Source organism: Terrapene carolina, unplaced genomic scaffold, assembly GCF_002925995.2.
Source record: "Terrapene carolina triunguis isolate 2854851 unplaced genomic scaffold, T_m_triunguis-2.0 Scaffold210, whole genome shotgun sequence".
Classification (NCBI taxonomy): Eukaryota; Metazoa; Chordata; order Testudines; family Emydidae; genus Terrapene; species Terrapene triunguis.
Window position 1 is genome coordinate 51,427,393 of NW_020664561.1, and position 24,300 is coordinate 51,451,692.

Below are 24,300 nucleotides of genomic sequence, written 5' to 3' on the forward strand. Positions count from 1 at the left end.
AATAATTGAGTAATTTCCCCAACTCTTTGTTTTCTGTCACATAGGCTCATCTTCAGACCCACTGATTGAAGATACTGTTGTGATGAGGGCCATATAACACAGATAGCCATACTGAAGTCACTGGGGTTCAGCATGAGCACAGAAATCTGGTTGTATGCACTTGCCTTTCATCCCATCACTACTTAATTTTTTTAACAACTTCTTGTAAGAGCTTTTGTAATAGGTTTTTTTAAAGTCCAAATAAATTATGTCAGCAGGTTCTCATTTATACACACAACCACTTCTAGTACATTAGAGAGATATGATTTTCATTTTACAGAAGCTATGCTGATTTGTCCCTATCACATCATGTTCATTTATAATTCTCATTTTAATTATTGTTTCAACCAATTTTTCTGTTGAGGCCTTCTAGTCCAGCACAGATTCTGTAAAATAAAATCATGCCTGGCTAATCTACTAGAATTATAGTGCCCCTTATCTCCTTTCAAATACAAGTATGGTCCTCTGGTCCTCCAGTGCAGTAGCTGATTTTAATGAGAAATTGCAGATTTTTGTAAGCAGCAAAGCTACTTCCAGAACTCTTCCAGTCCTGATGCATTGTGGTCCTTTAATTTATCTATTTGTTCCAGTACCTTCTCTTTTGTCAGCCCAATCTATGATAGTGCCTTATCTTCATTGAAGAGGGGTAGATATCTCCCCAGCATCTTTTGTGTGAGGACTAAAGGAAAAAAACAACATTTACTTTTTCTGCAATGTCCTTACCCTCTTTAATTGCTTGTTACTTTAAAAACTATTTTTATTTGCTCTTCAAATTCCCTTTTAGCCTTTACATTTTACCTGCCATAGCTTGTGTTTCTTTCTATTGGCTTTAGTAGCATTCAGATTTCATTTGCTGAAGAATCCCTGTTTGGCTCGAATAATTTTTTGAACCTTACCATTTAGCCTTGTTGTGTTTTTACTTGCCTTTCTGCTTCCTTTTCTGATTGCCTTCCTTCTCTGGCTCTGTGCTAGCATGCTTAAGTAGTGCACGTGTTCACTCTGAGGAGTTGAATTTCCTCACTTTGGACTTTCAGGGCTTTCAATTAGTTTCCTCATTTTCTTTGAATCCCCCTTTCTAAAGTTTTGTGTCTTTTTGTGCTATTGTTGGGTATGATTTTTCCTCCAAGAATGTTGAACTTGATTATACTATAGTCACTTTTATTTAGCAACTCTACTATGATTACTTGAACTAAATGCTACGTGTTAGGACTAAGCAGAGAATAGCATCACCTCTTCTGTGCTCAGGAACTAAGTGTTCCAAGAAGCAGTCGTTTAACATGTCAGGAAATTGCTTCTCTAAACCTTGTTCTGTTGTAATGTTTGATCAGTTTCTGTGCAGGTCACCCATTGTTACTGTTTTATTTAGCGTTAGCTGCCTCTTTGATCTCCATCAGCATCCTTTTCCTGATCAAGAGAGCAGTTATATAACCCTGCTAGCATGTGGTTTGAAATCCATAGCCATACAGATCTTACTGTGTGGCCCTTTCCACTCAGAAATTGTATCTCAGAGTCTATGGAATCTTTTAGGTTCATAGATTCATAGAGTTTAAGACCAGAAGGAACCATTAGAGCATGAAGTCTAAGCTCCTGTATATCACAGCCCATCACATTTCACCCAGTTACTCCAATTTTGATAGTACCTAAGCAGTCTTTTCTCTGTAGTTTATAGCAAGGAAAGGAAACAGAAAAAACTGGCCTGTGACTGTGTATTTAAGAACATTCTTTCCACAAATCAATTTATTACTAAACTATATTTTTAATCCAAACCATCATTTTACATTATTTCTGAACATGTGGTGTGGGATTCAGAGTAATTGTGTGGTGCCCAGCTGTACAATCATGGATTGACACAAGCTCCAAGTTAGCAATATATCTGCAGCATAGCCATAGTGGACGTTTCCTTTTAAAAAAAAGTTTCCTTTAAAAATCAGCACCACATTCTACTTGCTCAAAGGTGCTTCAATGAAGACAACAAAATCAGTAGGCACCCATGAACCTTAGGGAGTCTTCAGATTACTCCCACCTCAGTTTTCAAATATCTAGGCTAGTGAAGAAAGAAACCCTGAAAAGCACAAATTAGGAATGCGGTAACAAGCCAGATAAATCTTGGTTTGGCAACCTAAAGAAGGAGCAAGTTTCTAGAGTGATATTAAGGATGGAGGCAAGCTCAGGTGGACTTCCAAGTAATTGCAGACTATTAAGAAGCAGGTCAGTAAATTGTCTAGGTCAGTCCTTCTTCCTTTATTCCTTTCTTCTGCCTCTTATATCTCAGAGATAAACAATGATGAAATACTATAGCTTAGCCATGTTGTTTATGGGGTGAAATCTTGGACCCATTGAACCAAACACAGTCTTTAAGGAAATGCTCATTAACTTCACTCCCCTACCTTCAATACCATAGTGAGCAGTGATTGCAAGGTGTTTCAAACCGGGAGGCTGGAGTATATTCTCCCACCATGGATCTATAAAGAAACAATAGGCTTGATTCCCAGAAGCCAGAACATTGACAACAGAAGAAGGATTTCAAATGTGATACCCATCTTCAAGAAGGCTAGTGACCCACCAGAAGTAGTGTTAAAAGCCAAAGGAGTTTGTGATTGGCTGGCAACCTTGGAGGGCAAGGTTTCTATAGAAAGCCAACTAGGATTATAATTTGAATTCTACTATATTTCCATTGGAAGCACTCAGTCTATTTTAATAAACAGTATAACTTCAAGTATTTAGTATTTTTGAGGGCATCCGAGACACATTCATTTCTTTGTATCTGGGGAAGGCAGCTGACAATCTGGCAAAACACATCTTCAGTAGTCAGTATGTAAATAGACACTGTACATATAAGTATAGTGACATAAATAACTCTTCTCTACAAGTATAGGCCTCAATTCAGGAAGGGCTCTCAAGCACATGCTGAACTTTATCAACCTAAATTTAAAGTGCTTGCTTAAGTACTTTCCTGAATAGCAATGCTTTTCAGCATGGGCTTCAGTTCTTTCCTGAATCAAGGGCATCAGAATTATTAAACATTAAACATTTTCATGGTTGTAGCAGTTAAAGGTTAACTTTCAAAAAGTTAACCAGCTTTTCTGAGTCACATTTTTGTTCTGTTTAGTCCCCTCACAAATCTATTGGAAAACCTAATATGAGCTAACAAAATGGATGAGCATCATGTATCTCTAATTTACATCCTGATTATTGAAGATGTGATTTGGGGGAAATTGACGGATAGGAAGTTGCAACTTAAAATTGCATTAGATTTCTTCTCTTCCTTTAAGTTCTTTCCATTGTTTTCAGTAGTTTCATGCTCTAAATCTTTTTGTCCACATAAGTACAATATTAAACATAAAAGCCAAAACTGCTTATCAGGGAATATCAAACTTCTTGAACTACAACAATGGACATTACTCACCAGGCCAAGAGGTCCCTAAGGAGAGAAAACATAGAGTAACAATAGTAATACAATATATATAATACAATGAAGTTTCTTTAGAGGAAAAAATATTCAGTGGAACTTGAAGGGTCAGTTTCCTTCATGGGCTACTCATAAAAATATAACAGCTGTGAAATTCAACCCCTGAATTAAAACTAGTTTAGAAAGCAATCAACTTCAAACACCTAGAAGATAATGAAGTGATAACAGTCAGCATGGATTTGTCAAGAACAAATCATGTCAAACCAACCTAATAGCTTTCTTTGACAGGGTAACAAGCCTTGTGGATAGGGAGGAAGTGGTAGATGTGGTATATCTTGACTTTACTAAGGCTTTTGATACTGTCTCACATGACTTTCTCATAAATAAACTAAGTAAATACAACCTACTATAAGTTGGGTGTATAACTGGTTGGAAAACCAGTTATCAGTGGTTCACGGTCAAGCTGGAAGGGCATATGGAGTGGGGTCTTGCTGGGATCAGCTCTGGGTCCAGTTCTGTTCAATATCTTCATCAATGATTTAGATAATGGCATAGAGAGTGCACTTATAAACTTTGCAGATGATACCACGCTGGGAGGGGATGCAAGTGCTTTGGAGGATAGGATTAAAATTCAAAATGATCTGGACAAACTGGAGAAATGTTCTGAAGTAAATAGGATGAAATTAAATAAGGACACATACAAAGTACTCCACTTAGGAAGGAACAATCAGTTGCACATATACAAAATGGGAAATGACTGCCTAGGAAGGAGTACTGTGGAAAGGGATCTGAGGGACATAGTGGATCACAAACTAAATATGAGTCAACAGTGTAAGACTGTTGCAAAAAAAAGCAAACATCATTCTGGGATGTGTTAGCAGGAGTGTTGTAAGCAAGACACGAGCAGTAATTCTTCCGCTCTACTCCATGCTGATTAGGTCTCTACTGGAGTATTTTGTCCAGTTCTGGGCGCCACATTTCAGGAAGGACGTGGACAAACTGGAGACTGTTCAGAGAAGAGCAACAAAAATGATTAGAGGTCTAGAAAACGTGAGCTATGAGGGAAGATAGAAAAAATTGGGTTTAGTCTGGAGAAGAGAAGACTGAGAGGGGAAATGATAACAGTTTGCATGTACATAAAATATTGTTGCAAGGAGGAGGGAGAAAAATTATTCTCCTTAACCTCTGAGGCTAGGACAAGAAGCAATGGGCTTAAATTGCAGCAACAACAGTTTACATTGGACATTAGGAAAAACTTCCTAACTGTCAGGGTAGTTAAGCACTAGAATAAATTGCCTAGGGAGGTTGTGGAATCTCCATAATTGGAGCTTTTTAAGAACAGGTTAGACAAACACCTGTCAGGGATGGTCTAGATAATACTTTGTCCTACCATGAGTTCAGGGGATTGGACTAGTCTAGAGGTCTCTTCCAGGCCTACAACTCTATAAAGGCATTCAAGACATTGGGCTAAATGGTTGCCCTAGACTCAATGGGAGGATGAACATTAGCATTAACTTCAGTGCGAAAAGGATTTAGTCCATTAATTTTACCATCATATTGTATGTTTGCTTTATTTTGAAATACAACAGTCCTTGCAAAATAACCTATGTCTAGACTGATGTACACTCTTTATGTATATGGTGGTGTCAGAATACACAAGTTGGTAGTGTGACAGGAGCCTGTAAACTTGTGCGCCACAACAAGACTCAGGTTCAAACTCAGCACTCACTCGGTAATACAGCACTAAGGCCCACGCTGCACTGTTAGAGGTTCCAGCCTCTGAATGATTTTAGGTCTTCTTGCCATTTCTGGTGGGCATACATCAGGACCTGCCCCAGAGACATACAACCAGGGTGCTAAAAATTAGACGATAACATTTGACTGTTTTCTTCCTTTTTTAAAAAACAGTGAAGGAACAACAATCAATTTCCTTTCTGAGATTCAAAGATCTAGTATAATAAACCCATGTATGAAATATTAATACATTGGGCCAAACTGTTCACTCATTCACACACAGCTGTAGTTACTCTGGATTTACCCTGATGTAACCAAGAGCAGAATTTTGCATATCTTGTCAATATAAATAAACAAATAAAACCTTGCAAAAGATTCTAATGCATTTTACAAAGATGGGTATTATGTTCAGCTAAACAGCCTCCTTTACATTCCTATTTCCATGTCTTCACAGCTTTCTGGACCAAAAATCTAACTAACCAAAAATAGAGAATACCAAATCCAAACACTCTTTCTTTAAGTATTTGGAAATCTACATATTTTCTAATAAACTAACATGAACAAAAGAAGCGGGCCCTGGATGATTTGGAAAATAGGTATTATGTTTCTGCGATTCTCACCACTAGGTCTCTGGTGGCCCAGAGCTGCCTACAGGGGATTAACAAAGGCTCGTGTGCTTTTGGCACCTTTTTAGTAACAGAAATCTGGAAGCAAAAATCCGACTATTTTTTAAAGAAAAATAATTTGAACTGTTTTCTATTTTGTCAAACTGAAAAGTTTGCAACAACCTCCTGGCAGGGTTTCCACAGAGGTTCCTGATCTTGCAAGCCTTACTCAGGCAAAATTCCCGTTGCTGTAAATGGGAGTTTTCCCTCAGTAATGACTGCAGGATCAGGTTGAGTAGGCAGAAACCTGAGGTCCTTGCACAACTGAAACACCCATTGAAATCAATGTGTTTTGGGTGCACTAGGAATACAGGATGCCCCCAACCCTGTGGGGGGTGGGAATGTGTTCAGAGCATTAAACTATCTCATTCAAATGATATGTCTCCATCATAGTCACTGGAATCACTGGTATTCAGTTCTTGTATAATCCATGTTGTCCAGGAATAGAGGTTCCTAATTCTTCACTGATTTCCTGAAACTCAGGATAAATGATGGTGGCTAGAGTTTCATAAAGAACTAAAAAGATTGCAATGTCTTCCAATTTATTTCATCTTAATATTCACTTAGCAAGACACCATCTAAAAGCTCAGGGCTTTCTTTGGGAGAACAAGTGACTTCTGTGTCCAGACTGAGATATTACATAACTCTGTGTTTTAACTCATATAGCTAACTTTTATTAAAATACACTTCACCATCAGGAATACTTCACTTCGTTCAAACTTCCCACTTGGAGCATCATTCCTGAGGCTGTACTGTAACACAAGAGCTTTCAAAGGGCTATTGTTGGGACTGGTATTTGGGGCCAGTTCCTCAGCTGGTGTAAATTGGCATAATACCTACCTTTCAAAAGATTGTAAGGCATTTGACAAAGCTGGATATTACATTCCGCTAAATACCCTGCTTCACAGTCTCATTTCCACATTGACACTGATTTACACCAGCAGAGGAAATGGTCCTTTATGTTCATACTAATTCTAACCTGAGATCTCAGTTCTGTTTTAGTCTAAATATGTCAAAGGTTGCATATAAATAAAATCTGTGGAGGTGGATTTTGGGTTTATATATCTATTACACACCAAAAAAAAAACTACATTAAGGTCACCCCGCTGGCTCCGAGTTCCAGTCTCCTTGCCCAATCAGTCTGTCTGCTCTCCCCCCCACTGGCTCCCATTCGTCTTCTCTAAGCAATCCCATTCTCCTCACTCCAACTCCCCATCAGTTTCTCTTTACCTCCTCCAATCCCATTCTCACCGGACTCCTTATCCCCATCCTTTGCCTCCCCTGGGCTGCTTCCCTTCCGTTCCCCCCCACATATGAATCTAACAGATTCAAGAAGAGGGTCATTGACGGCACTGGAGAGACAGACTCCCTGTTCTCAGTTCCAGTGCCTGAACCTAACTTGTCACAGAGCAGCTGAAGCAGCCATTACAAGGAAAATCCTTCTGAGTCCCCAAAACCTTGGGCTGAAGCACACTCAGTCACTGTGTAAGGAATTGCACATGCACAGGCTGGTCACACACAGGAGCTGTGAGAGGCTGGAGCATGGTCAATCACACTATGTGGGGATGATACACAACAGTCTGGTCAGCACTAGGGGCTGTGAGAGGCTTGAACATGCTCAGTGAGGATGGAATCTTTTATAATTTTAGCTGATAAGCTCTAGCTGGTCTCCACAGAACATGCACAAAGCGCAATCTTTTAAAGTTTATAACTTGGCCAGATTTGAGTGGATTTTTCCACAGAGATGACAAAGGCCATGCCCCTGCCAAATGTCATGTCGCTGTTCCAAGGCCTGGGGTACTTTTCTTTTCTCAAATACATTTTTAACATGAGCAAGACATTCTTGGAAATAGCTGAACCGTTAGCTGGAATTAAACAATGAGCCTGAGGCAGATTCCCAGAATGCAGAAATTTAGCCCAAACAGTTAAAGTTTGGCCAAGTTATAAGCAATTGAAGATAGACTTTTATAATGAGACGTGTCAGACAATCTGAACTATAGGCGGAATTACTAGCTTCACCTATATGTTCCTCAGGCTTTTTGTTTGATTTTGTTTTTGTTCTTCTTCCCTCTTTTATCTTCTTGTTGATGTTATGGGTTTCTCACCAACATCCCACCATGGGAACAGAGAGCATTAATGAAAGCATGTGTAATAGGGAAAACTGGAGCACCGTGAAAGATCTTAATGGTGGCAAAAAGGAGGTGTAGGGTTTCGGGTAGAGGTGGGATTGGGAAGGGACAAATGTATAGCTAATGAATGCATTGGCCTACCTTCCACTGAAAAAGGCATAGGGGAACAGCTACTACTGCCAGTCTCTGCCCCAGAAAGCCTCTGAGCAAATCTTATTCTTTCATACTTTGCACAGGGGTAGAAGGTTTGCCCCATAGATTTTAAGCCCAATATTATGTTATTTTTATTTTATGTTATTATTATCTAGTGCCATAGGCGTACACAGTGTTTTATAAACACAGACTGTCAAGTTCTTTGTCTCAGAGAACTTACATTCTAATTGGGCAAAGCATCAAGCAACTCTTGGGAACAGAGTGGTGTGGTAGTGGCAGCAGGCTGCAGGAGGGGTGATAGGCACTAGAAGGCTAAGTGAAAGCATACATACAACATTTAAACCTCTTAGCTCCAACACATAAACAAAACTTGAGAAGAGTGGGAATCAAGTACTATGAGATCTGCACAGTAAGAGCTTAATCGCTAAAAGGTTTTGCCATTCTCTGTGAATCATAGATGCAGCCACAAGGGAGATAACTTGCTCTCTAAGTACCTAGCAGTGTTTGTATCATTCTGGATCTTTCATACCAGTTCAACATGGCCTCATTTTCTTTCCCTTTATGCATCTCTACCAGGAAGCTAGTTCCCAAAATAATGGTTTAAGTTACCAGTCCAAATGATGGAGTGTCAGTCACTGCATTAGCAGTGGTTATTTTTACCATACTGTATTCTCAGTTTCTCTCTATCAGCTATGGGACTAAAAATGGTCACCAAAATCTACTAGTTGTCCCTTTTAATACTCCATCTCCCTGCCCCTAAGGAATAATCCTCTCCAACAAGCAATGCCATAATTTTTCCAACAGATGCATCTATTGGTTTCCTCAATGTCAGAATTGCCTTGCGGGCGGCTGAGACAGGAACAAAGGCAGAGGCAGGCTGGAACAGGGCCTGGCTAGCATGGAAACTGGCACAGGCTAGAGCAGGAGCAGTCTATTGACACTACTGGCAAGATGAGCGAATATTCCTAGCTAGGTAGTGACATTGAGCAGACTAGAGAGACTGCTTCCCTTAGGAGCCCGTATATCTGTCTTGGGATCACCTGGGTGGATCCTTGCCTATAGATTGGCTGAATCTTGGTTGAATGAGGTAAGGCCAATCAGAAAACCTGCAGGTAATTGCCTTTAACGGCTCACCACACTGTCTGAGTCAGGAATGACTCATCAGGCTTAAGCAGGCTCAGAGGTAACTGAATATACTCAACAGGTCATTCTTTAGCAAACAGAGAAGTCTCTTTAGCATCTTCTCTCCCTTCCAGGAGTCAACACTTTCCAACTCTGATGGCTGAGAAACCATCAGTCTCTAACGTCAATGAGGCTCAAATGTTGATCTCCATTTTGTGAGCCCTTTGACCCTGCCCCTCAGAATACATTATCTGAGTCATTTGCTACATGGGAAAACCTCATTTCTCCAAATGTTATGGGGGACATGAACACAATTTTAGAGAACCAGGGTCTTGCAGTGTATTTGTGTCATGACAGTCTTTTGGATAAACAATAATTCTGAATAAGCAATATTTAGATACACAAAACATAACTATGTATGGAAATTAAATTTGTAGGAAGTCGGGTACAAAGCTGTTTTTCCCTGCAGAATCCTACAGGGAGGAATTTGCAAGATCCTGTAGAAATCACCATAATTATGCTGAATTGCTGTTCTGAACGATTTTGAAACCTGCAAATACATTAACATTTCTTTCATCTTTAACATTTCCATTAGTGTTTTTCTTTACATATACATGCACGTGAGCTGCCATGTTCGAATCAGTAAAAATTAGGTCTAGGTTACAGCCTAAAACAGATTTAATATTTTGATCATGTAATGTCAGATTTAAAGCAAATTTGCCTTTGATATCTAAGATTCCTTTAATTTCAAACAAAACAGCTGCAATTTTTAGAGGTGCTCTCTGCTAACAAAGAGTAAAATTGTTTTAATAACCAAAGATACACCCTAACTCCTAATCTATTTGTTGCCTCTTGTCATATACCTAGATCATAAACTATTTGGGCAGGGACTATTTTTAAGACCTTAACTAACATTAGAACATAAGAATGAACATATTGGGTCAGACCAATGGTCCATCTAGCCAAACAGTGGCCAGTGCCAGATGCTTCAGAGGGAATTAACAGAACAGAGCAATTATCCAGTGATTCATCCTGTTGTCCAGTCCCAGCTTCTGGCAGTCAGAAGTTTAGGGACACCCAGAGTATGAGGTTGCATCACTGACCATTTTGGCTAATAGTCATTGATGGACCTAATCTCCATGAATTTAACTAACTTTTTTAACCAGTTATACTTTTGACCTGCACAACGTTCCTTGGAAATGAGTTCCACACATTGACTGTGCCTTGTGTGAAGAAGTATTTACTTATGTTTGTTTTAAACCTGCAGCCTATTAATTTCATTGGATGACTGCTGGTTCTTGGGTTATGTGAAGAGGTAAATAACACTTCCCTATTCACTTTCTCCACACCATTTACGATTTTATAGACCTTTATTATATCTCCCGTTAGTCATCTCTTTTCCAAGCTGAACAGTCCATCTTTTTAATCTTTTCTCATATGGAAGCTGTTCCATAGCTGTAATCATTTTTGTTGCCCTTATTTGTATCTTTCCCAATTTTAATATATTTTTTTGAGATGGGGTGGCCAGAGCTGCATGCAGTATTTAAGGTGCGGGCATACCATGGATTTATATAGAGGCTTTATGATACTTTGTCTTTTCTATCCCTTTCCTAATGGTTCCAAACATTTCTGTTCGCTTTTTTTTTGACTGCTGCTGCATATTGAGTGGATGTTTTCAGAGAACTATTCACAATGACTCCAAGATCGTTCTTGAATGGTAACAGCTAATTTAAACCACATCATTTTGTATGTATAATTGGGATTATGTTTCCAATGTGTATTACTTTTCACGCATCAACGTTGGTAGTTGGGGGACCTTATTATTTACCTCCTTCCACTGTGAATACTGACCATTTTTTCCAAACCTTCGTTTCCTATCTTTTAGCCAGTTACAGATCCAGGAGAGGACCTTCCTCTTATCTCATGACTAAGTATATGGTTCTGTGACCTTTCTGGGACCTCCATGATTTCTTCAGCTTCAGCCAGCCACGGCAGCAGGGCTGTCAGCCCCTGCCGAGGAACAGCGGGCCGCAGTCAACCCTCCTCAGGAGAGCAGTAGCCCCGGGGCCGCCAGAGCAATGGGGTGGTGGTCAGCCCCTGCCAGCTGAGCAGCAGCCTCAGGAACAGGTCGCAGATTTCCATGAATTTTTGTTTAGTGCCCATGACCTGTCTGACTTTTACTAAAAACACCCGTGACAAAATCTTAACCGACCCATGACTGCTTATTTTGTGTAAGCACCTTTGGTATGGGACCTTGTCAAAGGCTTTCTGAAAGTCCAAATGCACTATATCAACTGGATCACCCTTATCCACATGCTTGTTGTCCCCCTCAAAGAATTCCAAGAGATTGGTGAGGCATGATTTCCCTTTACAAAAACCATGATGACTCTTCTCCAACATATCGTGTTCATCTATGTGTCTGATAATTCTGTTCTTTACTATAGTTTCAACTAATCTGCCTGGTTAGGCTTACTGGCCTGTAATTGCCAAATTGCCTGTGGAGCTTTTTTTTTTTTTTTAAAATCAGCATTCCATTAGCTATCCTCCAGTCATCTGATACAGAAGCGGATTTAAGCCATAGGTTACATACTGGAGTTAGTAGTTCTGTCATTTCATATTTGAGTTCTTTCAGAGCTGCCGGATGAATACCACCTGGTCCTGGTCTTCCCATTATAGGTGTGAACAATGCCTAACACAGTGGGGCTTTGAGCCCAGGCCACAGCCTCTAGGAAATAACATGATACAAGTAAAAATAAATGAATAATGTAGAGAGTGGATGAACTTTGTAACTGCATGTTTGGAAGACAAACTTACTAATCTGAATGTCTTTAAGGCCCTTATCCTGAAAACTGTTTTAGGTGGGTAATCTCTTGTTCTAAAGGGAGCACCTCTGAAGTCAATGGGAGTTTGCATGCATGCAACAATTTGCAGGACTAGGGCCGAAATTAGCATAATTTCAATCTTCTAATATTCCTTTTTGCCATTTTCTATTTCACATCTTTTATGTTGCTGTCCCTTGGCTTGGAATGGCAACCCACAATTTGTCTGTGAAATAGCCTTCTCTTTCAGTCCTTCCATAAAACTCCCTCCTTTTTGTGACGTCTTTCCATTCAGATCTCATCCCCATCATCATGTATTTGATTTCTTACTCATATAACGTTTATCTGACTTAATTAAGACTTCTGCAAAATCTTAGTCTCTGACATCAACGGAATTTACTCATGTGTATAAGGAACTGCAGTATCAAAGTCTAGATTGTAGGATGTGCAAAGGAGGGAACAGATTTTAAAATAATTATTTTTACTTGTAATAGAAATAGAAGAAACACTGATCTGGCAGCAAGATGGTGATATAAATAGGCATGTACATTAGCTTACAACTGCTGTATTTTAAACGATGTGGGGGAAATAATTGTATTTCTCTTCTGCACAAAATGATTTCCAGTTTAATACTAAAATGGCATAATAAAATCTTGATATAGTTTATCACCGTGGACTTGCATTTTCTAGACTGATATAGTAAATAAGCATTCCTGAACTGAGAAAACAAAATCCATCAAAAATGGGTTAAGTATTCTGCTCATAGAATATAATAATCTATTGTAAACCACTTAGGCTAGATGTTTATTCAACAGCTCATCAATAGACAAGTTAAACAACAGTCAAGATACCTACCTTGCAATATGAACCAGCAGAATACAAATCCGCTATCTAGTTATATAAGATTTTGGTTTAGAAAACAGGAGCAAATATCACTGTCATCCTTGGTGACAGTCTTTTCAGTGCTAGAAACACTCCCACAAAATATACTGATATTACATTTACCCCTAGAATTTTAATATATTGCTAAATGATACTGCTAGCTGTTAATATTTTTTAAAATGTATCATGTAATAAAGCCAATTGAATATCTTAATCATCTTTTTAAAAATAATTCAGTATAGTTATTGCTATTAAGGACTGTAGATTAGGGGAGAAATTGTGATTTATTTAGTTTTTGCATGCCAGATCATCATGGTATGTGTCTCCTCTCTATTTTTTGGTAATTGTTTTCTTTCTCCACTATGATTTTTCTCATCATCATCATACTACACACCCAATATAAAGCTCCCATCCTGCAAATGTTTCAAGAGTGCAATGAACTAGTCATGTGCTTGAAGTTAAGCACATGCATAAGTCATCATAAGATTGTGGCTTTGGAGGTATTTTTCCTTAAGAATCTCAAATCTGTTTCTAAAGGAATTGAGTGTTTCTTCAAGAAAATATTTATACTTTATATAATCTGTAGAGAAAAAATATTTTGTCCAAACTTCCTCACCAGAAATCATAACAGTTTTGTTGTTTTCCTATATTTGTAATATTTATCAACTCAATAAATCTTTGTTTGAAGACTTAAAGCAACAGCCTATTTTTAAATTACAGAGCTATTGGAGCAGGATGTGAAGTGGTCTTATTCACTTTAAGGCTCTAGTGTTAGATAGTTTAGAATTCCAGTTCCGTGAGATCCAGTCCAGGCACTGCTTAGAATGTTCTATTTCTAAAAATAGGGATGGGAACTCATTTCCATGTTAAAGCTACAGTAATGTTCCATTAAGCAATATGCATCCATTTCAGTGATATACCTTTTTTGTTTAGCTATCCTTTAATTCTTTCAGTTTGATTATTGACATAGTAATCAGAATGCCATTTGATACATATTTCCAAACTGCACAACACACATCTTCTAGATTTAACTAAAGCAACAACAAAAAAAGTGAAAAATCCCAGTGGGGTTTTCTTTTTCTTCTCTCCCCCACCCCGCCGCCCCATCAATAGGATTAGAATACTTATCAGTCCTGCTCTGCGTTCAGATTCTTATCACAGATTTCAGCTTCACCAGCTGATGAATAGCTGAAATGTGGCAGAAAAAAAGGACTTTTATTTTCCAGCTTTGAATGCCCTTAATCATGAAGGATAAATCTAACACGTATTTTTCAGATGCAGTTTGTTGGTTGCTCACATATAAATAATCATGGTACAATATGTGCAGCCCTTCTCATCATTCTTTGGGGCCACAAGTTGGGGCAGAGAGGCAGGCAGGGGAGAATGATAGAAAGCTTTTTACAGATGCGTGTGGCAAGTCTTGCAACTGACAGCAAGTTGAATTAATAATCTAATCACAAACTGATTTCACACACAGTCTCACTCCCGGTGCTGGCAGGGTCTGGAAGTACTGCTAAGGCAACATGCTCACTCCCTGTTGGGGAGGAAGTGCTTTGCAGTGCTCAACACTGCCCCTTCAGCAGATTAAGGAGAGGTGTTAGAAGGCTTTGAACAGCATCCCCTGTTCAGGCAAAAAGATGGAGGTTCTGAGCGTCAGCCTGAAGAGTGTAAACCTGCAGAAACTGGGATGCTCTACAATGCTCCAAAAGGAAGAGAAAAAATGTAATGTAGAATTAAATTGATTATTTTATGTGGGTGACCAAACTAATGTACTGTTGTCTCAGGCATTCGTTGCTGGGAAAAAATGGATTGAAGTTCAAATCCATTTGAATTACAAAATGTGGACAATTACTTACCAAATCAAAATTCTGAAGCAAATATTGTACCGATTTGGCTAGTGGGGATACATAGCACTGCCCTCCACGTCATAGAACCAGAACTGCTCAGATGTGTAGGCGCATGCATAGGCCTAATACTGTACTACTGACAATTAACAGATTCTTCTTTCGTGCCTGCGAGAGCGGCCTGTGCTTTGGAAGGATCTGAATTCTAGCCCTGTTGTAACCATGAAGTTCTGAATTGCCATTGGGACAACCATGAATTGGTCATGGGTTTGTTAGAAGGTATTTGCATTCCATTCATAGCACTAGCTTATCTCATCACATAATTGCCTGATGATCTCTGAGGAATATAATAGAATAATGATCCTTATTCTAATCAGAATGGAAAAGTTAACATGCGTTGGCCTTAATGTAATGTTATCAGTATGTAAATTCTATGTAAGGTATTTCCCAAGATACCATCACAGTGGTATCCACACTAGCAAAATTTGCACCAGACTAGGAAACTAATGTTATCGCACTGTGAGCTGAAGATATGATTTACAATAGGCCCTTTCCCAAAAACATTTTAGAGGATACCTTTTAATGATTCATAAAAGCCAGAGAAATAGTAATTACGAAATACTCCTGTTTGTAGATTTATTAGCCATTTAAACAAACTGTACAGCTCCTGTATGTACTCTGCAGTATGTGTTTATATTTGACAATATTATTGGAAATGACTATATATAAAATGTGGAAGAGCTATAATAATCCAATCACCACAATAGATATGTAGCAGTGTTGAACCCAAGCTGTCACAAGAAGTTGAATGTTTTGATCATATTGTCACAAATGGGCCTTTTAAATTTGATTGACAAAGCCATACCGCCTGCTGGTGTAAACAAGGCAAAGAAAATGGTCTCGGTTTTCTGAAGATCTCCCAGCAGACCTTTTAGTTACTACGCAGTGTGAATTACAAATTAGGTAAGAAGGAGGCGCACATACAACAGACTCAGATATGCCAAGGGGAAACCATCATTAGTCCATCTTTTAGCAGAGCCACGTTTTGGGTTTGAGCTCATGAGGCTATTAATTCTTTGCCTTTTGATGTATATTGTTTAGCAAATATGCAGTAGTAATTTTAAAGTGCAGTTCTAATATAAAGCATGTCTGTAAAAAATGGCATGGATGTGTTCCATGTTTATTGTCTGTCAATGATTCCTGCTCAATGTGCTCAGTTTACAAGTAAGAGGTATTTTTACTAGTTGCCAGCAAAGTAAATTTAACCCAAGATCAAAAGCCATGTCTATATTACAAAATTTACAACGGTATAACTTTTAAATACATTTAAAATGATCACATTAAGATAAATCAGATTAAAGATTACTTAAACTGGTTTAAGTGCATTTCTAAGGGCTTGCACTAGTGCAATAAGATCAATTTTGGTGCAAGTTATTTAAAATAGACAAGGCCTCAGAGGCAAGCTGTGTTCTTTCCTTCTTGAAGAGCCTCACCTGCAAAAAAGATTCTGCAGGATAGATTGCCCCTCAATTACACCTTTGTATCCTTATAGTCTTGAAATTATGGACTTATCTCTGTGAAACTGTATGGTCTTGAAACTAGGTCCTCCATTTTTACCTGGACAGCTCCACTGCCCGCATTGTCCTCAATCTTTTACCCTTATTCAAGCAAGTAGTCCTGTTTAAGTAAATAGGGTTACTCACGTGATCACGGGTTGCACTGGCCCATTGGGTAAACGCAGATGTAACTGTTTGGAATTTAACAAAATTCCATTGATAATGCTCAAGATGGATTAGAATCCAGCTGGGTCTCCTTTAGCTGTATTGGCTCTGCAGGGCTAAGTGGAGTAAAAAGCAGTCCAAACTTTGGCCTGGTTTACACTGCCGCTTAAGTCAATGTAAGTTACATTGCTTAGTGGTCTGAAAAAAAATATCACCCTCCTGAGTGATGTAGCTTACATTGTCCTAACACGGTGTCTACACCGTGCTATGTCAGCAGGAGATGCTCTCTTGCCGACTTACCTTCCGCCTCTTGGGGAGGTGGAGTACTGAAGTTAGTTGATGGCAGAGCGCTCTCCCGTTATCGCGTGTTCACCAGACTCGCTAAATCAATGCCACTGCATCAATCACAGTGGCGCCGATTTAGCGTGCCAGTGTAAACAAGCCCTTATTTTTGTCACTAAAGTCAGAGACTAATTCTGAATGCACAAAAGGAAGAAATAAGAAGGTGCCATATTACAAAGAAACTTTTCACAGTAGAACCACATTTTAAACAGCTCAGTTTGGCCTCGGTCCATATTTACTTCTTAGAGTAATAAACCTTTACATCCACCTCTACAGAAGCCAAAATCTGTTTATTATTTTAACATGACTGAAACATAATACAAACTTAAGTTTACTTAAAGTTCTTCTCTCATTCTGCATTATAGGTTATACTGCACCCTGTTACAGTTACACACAATAAAACAATCCTGGCTCAAGACTGGCTGCAAACAGTCACATGGTGAATCAGTAAGTTTTCTCTTATTTAGGTCTCAGAGGTCAGTAACACTGAGGTATTGCTAGCCAATCAATTGATATATACAAATTAGCACATCCTAATAGGCTACTGCTGAGTAGGTCTGGTTCGCACAATGCTGCAAAAACCCATGGGCAATGGGATTCTGGGCCTTCACCTCTGGAGCTGTGTGGTACGAGTTGCTTTGTGCTGACAAGAGCTCCGTGAGTATAGGAATGTGAGCCTCATGAAGAATTAGACTATTTCCCCCTTTGTCAGAGCTGTGGCTGGGACAAATCATAGGTTACCTCCTGTGCTCCAGTTAAAAGGGAAAACTCCATGAACTGTTCTCATACTCCCTCCAGGGAAACATGCACCAGACCTGGACCCAATGAGCCAAATTCATCCCTACTGTAACTCCACTGTAGTCAATGGAATTGCATGCACTAGGGATGAATTTGGCCCACTATTTTCTCTCCTCCTTCCTTCTCTATGGCATTGAAAACCTCCTTCCCCTGGCCCAGCTGACATGACATAGGAATCTGGGACCGGTTTGAACATGGATGGATGCTGAATCATGGCCCCTGGGGCTGTGTGGGGGCAACTAAATGGCTTGGATTTTCTTTAATTGGTTCTGCAGATGAGGTCACTGGAAATGATCATTGAAACCTCTTAGGTAGCAATGAATAAGAGGTTTTTGCTGGGCCTCTGAATTTGTTTCCCCTTTGGACTATGTCAAAGAAAAAAAAATCTGCTGAAAGCTAATGCAGTGAGACTGAATTCTGACTCATCAGTTTGAATTAATGTACCCATAAATGTACAGTACCATGGGTCGGATTTACAGAGGTGCTGTGAAATGATTGAGAGTTGGGCTACTGATCATCAGTCACTATATACAGGAATACTTATATTGACAGTATCCCAATCACTTTTTACCTCTCTGGTCAATACACCTTGATATTTACTTCAAGAGGGACTGTCTTTTTGTCCTGTTTGTACAGCACCCAGCACAATGGGATCCTAGGCCATGACTAGCTCCTAGGTGCTATGGTAATACAAATCAACAACAGAAGTAAAAATCTGCTTATTATTTTAGTATGAGTCAAATATAATGCTAGAGCATACTTGAATTATACTACAAATATTCAGAAAATATACTGGCTTTTCCCAAGCGGATTTTCTAACAATAGAAAGTAAGACTGGAGAATGATGAACTGGTACAAATTATGACAGAGATAATTCTCAGGGGCTAAAGCAGACTGCAACTGGAAAAATGATTTGTACCTAAGCAATTGAACAGAGAAGCAACATGCTATACAGAATACAATTTGTAGTTCTAAAAACTACTTTTTGGCACACACAAAGGTACACAACTGTAAGCAACACAATCTGAAGGATGGGCTGGGTGTATGGGGAAATAGATAAATAACGTGGAATAGGATGGTTACAAATTACAAGGACTGAAATGTTTGTTCCTGGTTCCATTGAAGTCAATGAGAATGAAGCCATTAAATTCAATAGGAGCAGGCACATTTGTAAATGCATGGAATATACATACTGTACCAAACAAGAACTAAATGAAAGTAAATGCAGAGGGATGTAATAGTCCAAATTCATTCCTGGTGTCAATGGAATCTGAATTTGGCTCCTTGTGTCTAACAGATATATTATGTAACAAGGATAACAAAGAACAGAAAAAAGCAAAAACAGATGGGATAATGCTGAACTAGAGAGTTTATAGAAGGGATAGACACAACAGGGCAGGTGGAAGCATGCCAATATGTGTCAAGGAGGATATTGTGTCTGAAGAAAGAAAGAATGTCATGCAATATATAGTTTGGCAAGTAGTGCAGAAATGGTTTGGATTGAAATAAAAGATAAAAAAGAGAAAAAGAATATTAGGAAACTATTATAGACCATCTGGGTCAGATTAAAAAAAAGCAACCCAAAATATTTATGCAGATAAGGGAGCCTACAGAAAAGTTCAATATAGGCTATGGCAGATCACTTGGATATGGACTGAGATAACAGGCTATAGCGCGCTCTCTCTCTCTTTCTCCCCATCTGCAATGATTTACTGCTTTTTATACTATGCAAGCTACAAAAGAGTTGAGACCTTGGTGCTCTTACAGGTCATCACATTCAGCAGGGATGTAGGCTGGCCTATCAAAATCTCTCTTTTCTCTTTTATGCAGGTCTAGGGAACAATGTTCCACAAGGAAAGGAGAATCTGTACTAACAACCTCTCCTTGTTCCACAGATCTTTGCATCATCCACCTAAGCTGTGAGCTGCAGATGCAGACTGAATTCTTGACTGGCTGGGGAGTTACTCCCCAAAAACAAGGCAGGTGCTCTCCCATGCAGCTGTGGATTGGGAACCAAGTCCAATGACCCAAGCCTAAATGAACACAAAATGTTTAAAAGGAAATACCTGGTGTTCTACCCAGAGGGAATTCTCTCTTTTCCCTTGGTCTAGTAGAAGGATTTCTGTTCAGCATAATCATCATCACTTTTAGTCTTTTTGGGGCTGTCTTTCATTTGATGACTGACACTTAAATCCATTTCTGCAGTCAGCTCAGGAGAGCCCACCCACTGTGGGAAGATACAGTACGACTTCCTAAGCACACTCAGAGACCAAATGCTCTACGATACCATATCATTCTTAGCAAGAGGAGCCACAGGCTTTGCAAGGTCGGGTATGGGGTGCACAAAGGGGCTAAGGGAGACCCTGGCAGTATGCATTATATTTCCATTCCTGAATCAAGGTACCCTCTACATTGGGGGAACCCGATTGGTTTGCTGCACTGATCCTAAGGACAGGGGGCTACATAGCTCATTCACTGTTGAGCAGGATATATATTTTCCTGGAAGAAACATTTTTCCTATTCTATGTTCTCATGCACTAACAAAGCATGATGTAAGCATGTTAGAAACTCCATTTTGGAGGAGTGATACACATTTATGATACAGACGGGGAAAAATGGATCTCAAGACAGTAGTAGAGGCACAGAAGTTAAATCAAGTGGAAGAAATGAAACTTTTTGCTGGAAAAAATAAAGACTGGTCTGTTATTTTGGCTACCTTCTTTTGTCGTAGTATTCCAGTTCTCTGCTGGGGTAGTGGGAGGTCCTGCCAATTGCTTATGTGTACACAGAGCGACGCCCCCCCCCACTCATCATCCACTTAGTGGAGGTTTCAATAAACTTCATATAACCAATTAAAAAACCTTTTGTATCTGAGTCATTTGGTTTGACCACACCAGAGTATGGTTAAGACCTGAGACCAAAGAAGGGCTGTGGAATGTTGGCCATTTCCTACAGCATTAAAGCATGGATACTCTGACAGGCTCACAGGGTATGTTTACCAATTATATGGGAATTTAGACTGGATTATATTAAATAGCTATTGGTTAATCATGAGGCTTTAAAACAGTGGATAATAGATTAAACACAGACATTTGCAAGTGCCCCTCTATTGTTTGAAAAGATGTTGATTTGCCTTTGGTTCCCTATATGGACACCAGTAAGAATGGTGCATTAATATTACTGATTAGACACCACATGGAAGGTAACCTATGCTGGCCAGAATCTTCCCCCTGGACTGGTATTAAAAGCTATTTTTAAATAAGAATTTTGGGCTCTTTATTTAATTAATATTTACCATGCCATAGATTTGAGTTCACTGGGTCAGATATTCTGATCTCAGTTATATCAGCGTCAATTTGGAATAACTCCACTGATGTAAATTACTATACTCAGGAGTTACACAGGGTAGCTGGCATCGTATGTGTATTCTGATAACGTTCTATCAACTCATTTTCAAGCATATCCATTGGGCAATCTAGTAGGGAGATGTGCCTAGCCAAAAAGCATTAATAGAAATTGCTGATGAAATTGTCTTGTCTGCTTGTTGAAATACGTAGAAAGAATTCACAGATCACGATGTGGGCTAAGACAGATAAAGAACACAAATATAGATGAGAGATACACAGAGAAGATGGATATCCACAATCCTTCCCAACTCCCAGATATGCCACTTCAGTATTAGCTAGTTTTCAGAATAAACACAGTCTCAATGCTGAGAACATTTGCAGCAGCACGAACACAGTCTGAGAGGGGGTCTTTCTGATTTCCTTTCGTCACACAAATTATGTATCCAGGGCCGGCTTTAGACCGATTCCCCCGAATTGGGCCCCGCGCCCTAAAGAAGAGTGCCTAACTTAGGTGCCTTTTTAATTTTTTTACTCACCCGGCGGTGGTCCGGGTCTTTGGCGGCACTTCAGCGGCGGGTCCTTCACTCGCTCCGGGTCTTCGGCGGCATTTCAGCGGCAGGTCCTTCAGTGCCGTGGAAGACCCGGAGCGAGTGAAGGACCCGCCGTCGAAGTGCCGCCGAAGACCCGGACTGCCGCCGGGTATTCGAATCGGGCCCCGCACTTCCTAAAGCCGGCCCTGTATGTATCCGACTGGTGTACTTAAAGCTTTTAGACAGTTCATGTTCTACTGCTATTGCTACAATTCCGGATTCTTGACTCACTGAAAACCAACAAAACCAAACCAAAAACCCTACATTCTTCAGACGCCACAGTAATGGGCACAATCAAGAAAATAACCAGTACCACACAGCCATGTGGGTAAACCTGGTGCATTCTAGTCTTCTCAAAAGTGCAATGAATGTGTGGACTATAGAGTTTTAGAAAGAATCTGTGCTGTAGCACCTTTGTAGGCTCCTAATCATCAGTATCAGACGATGATTTATTCGATGTGTTGGAGCTCCACCCTAGAGCTAGCATTTTTTTGTGGCTAATGATTTTTTGTTCTCTGTAGCAGACCTCCTGTCCACCATGTCACAGTACCAGCCTAAGTAGTTTGCAGTGGGGGGCATTAGTCAGATGATTCTTTGGCATACTCAACTGGCCCTTTATGAAGGTAGGGCTACTTAAGCATAGGGAGCATGCCAAAGTATTTTCCTTTATGAGGGTAGGGCCCCCAAAGCGAGGTGAGGGCTGGGGATCTCAGTTATGAGCTTCTTGGGCCCACAAAGGCCAGCACTGACCTTCAACACCGCTCCCCTTCATTCTATTCCATCAGCTGGTCCTGGCCCTGCCGCCTCTCTCAGAGTGTCAGTAAAGAAGACGGAGCTACAGCACTTATTCTTCCCCTCCAGCAAGTTGCAGAAGGAGGAAAGCGGAACTGGCAGGGACCAGCTACGGAGAGGAGACCAGCGAGAAGGATGGAGGGAGAAAAACATGCCAGAGGTATCCCAGCCACACTTCCAGCTCTTTTGAACATCATTGGCCAGATTAGGGCGGACATTGGGTACACAAGAGAAAAGAAAGTTTAAGGCGTCCCAGCCCTTGTGACCACTGAGTGGGGGCTAGCCTCAACCCCGACTCTTTACTCCTGATGCGGGATCTGCCCCTTGCTGTCTCCTGGGACACTAGTCACCCCCCCCAAAGATGGCAGGGTGGAGGCAAGGCCACAGTCCTGTCCACCCATCTCTCTACACTAGCAGAACGGACTATAGAGGGGAGCATATGCCGCAACCCTGTATGGAGTATAGAAAAGGGTGCATCCAAACTGTATGCTGGGCAGTTCCATGAATGATTACTAGTGCTTCTGCTGCGGCGGTGAAATTTGGCCCGTTCTCAGTGCAGGGTTGTGGCTCAGAGGCCTATATATCACCCTCATTCTCTTCATTTTCTGAAAAGCTCAGGGAGAATTAGCTTTCTGAATAGTTTCTTTAAAAGTTTTTTTTTTTTTTTTGGTTAAAATGTTGGAAGACAAACCCAATCCCCTACAGGCGAGTTGGATACTCTGTAACTGGTTTCTCTGGAAGGAAAGGATATGATTTGCAGTAAGACTGAGTGAGAGTGAACACAAAATTCAGCAGGCTGCCAAAAGAAGTAAATCATCAGGCATGGGAATTGCCATGACAAGCCAGACATTTGGGCACCGATGAGATTGATGGGCCCTGATATTCTACTAGTTGCATCATGTTGTGGGACAATCAGCACCGATGTGCTAGGGTAGAGGTTCTTAAACTGTCATCCATGAAGCACTTGCTAGTGGTCTGAGGAGAGCAGGTTGGTTATGTGGTTGTAACTCTCCTCCAGGGGTTCAGCTGAGAGCAGATGGAAGAAGAGATGAAATGAAGAGGAAGCTTGGAAAGCATTAGCAGCTGCTCCCAAAAAAGTGCACACACTTACCGCACTGATGATAACTGTACACACACACACACACACACACACACACACACACACACACACACACACACACACACTTTCTGAATATTGTTTTTCCTTGTAAGCAATTGCTGAGGATTAGTCATCACAGGGATGATGTGTGATTGTCAACGGAAAGGAAGGTGGCCCATACAACCATCTCTCTTTTAAGATGCTAGGAAACTCAGTGTTGTGAGAAAATGCTTCCTTAAACTATCTATAGCCTCAATCCATTTGATAGTCTCGTTAGAACTCCTGACTAGAGCTTTCAATACTGTGGGCTGAACCCCACTGTCTTTACCAAGGTGAAATTCCCATTGACTTCCCTGGGAGTTTTGTTTTAGTAAAGACTGACCAAGGATTTGATCCCCAGTGTTGCCCTAGGACCATGCTTTCAAACGAGTTGGGCACTGATTCAACAAAGCACTTAAGTGCTTTGCTCTATAGCAGGGGTGGGCAAACTTTTTTGGTCCAAGGGCCACATTTGGGTGGGGAAATTGCATGCAGGGCCATGAATGAAGGGCTGGGGCAGGGGATTGGGGTGCGGGAGGGAGTGCGGTGTGCAGGAAGGGGCTCAGGGCAAGGGGTTGGGGCAGAGGAGGGGTGCAGGTTATACGAGGGGGCTCAGGAAGGGAGTTGGGGTGCAGGAGGGGTGTGGGGTGCAGCAGGGGACTCTGGGCAGGGGGCTGGGGTGCAGGGGTGTGGGGTGCAGCAGGGGATCAGGGCAGGGGGTTGGGGTGTGAGGTGCAACGGGGGCTCAGGGCAGGGGGTTGAGGTGCGAGGTGCAA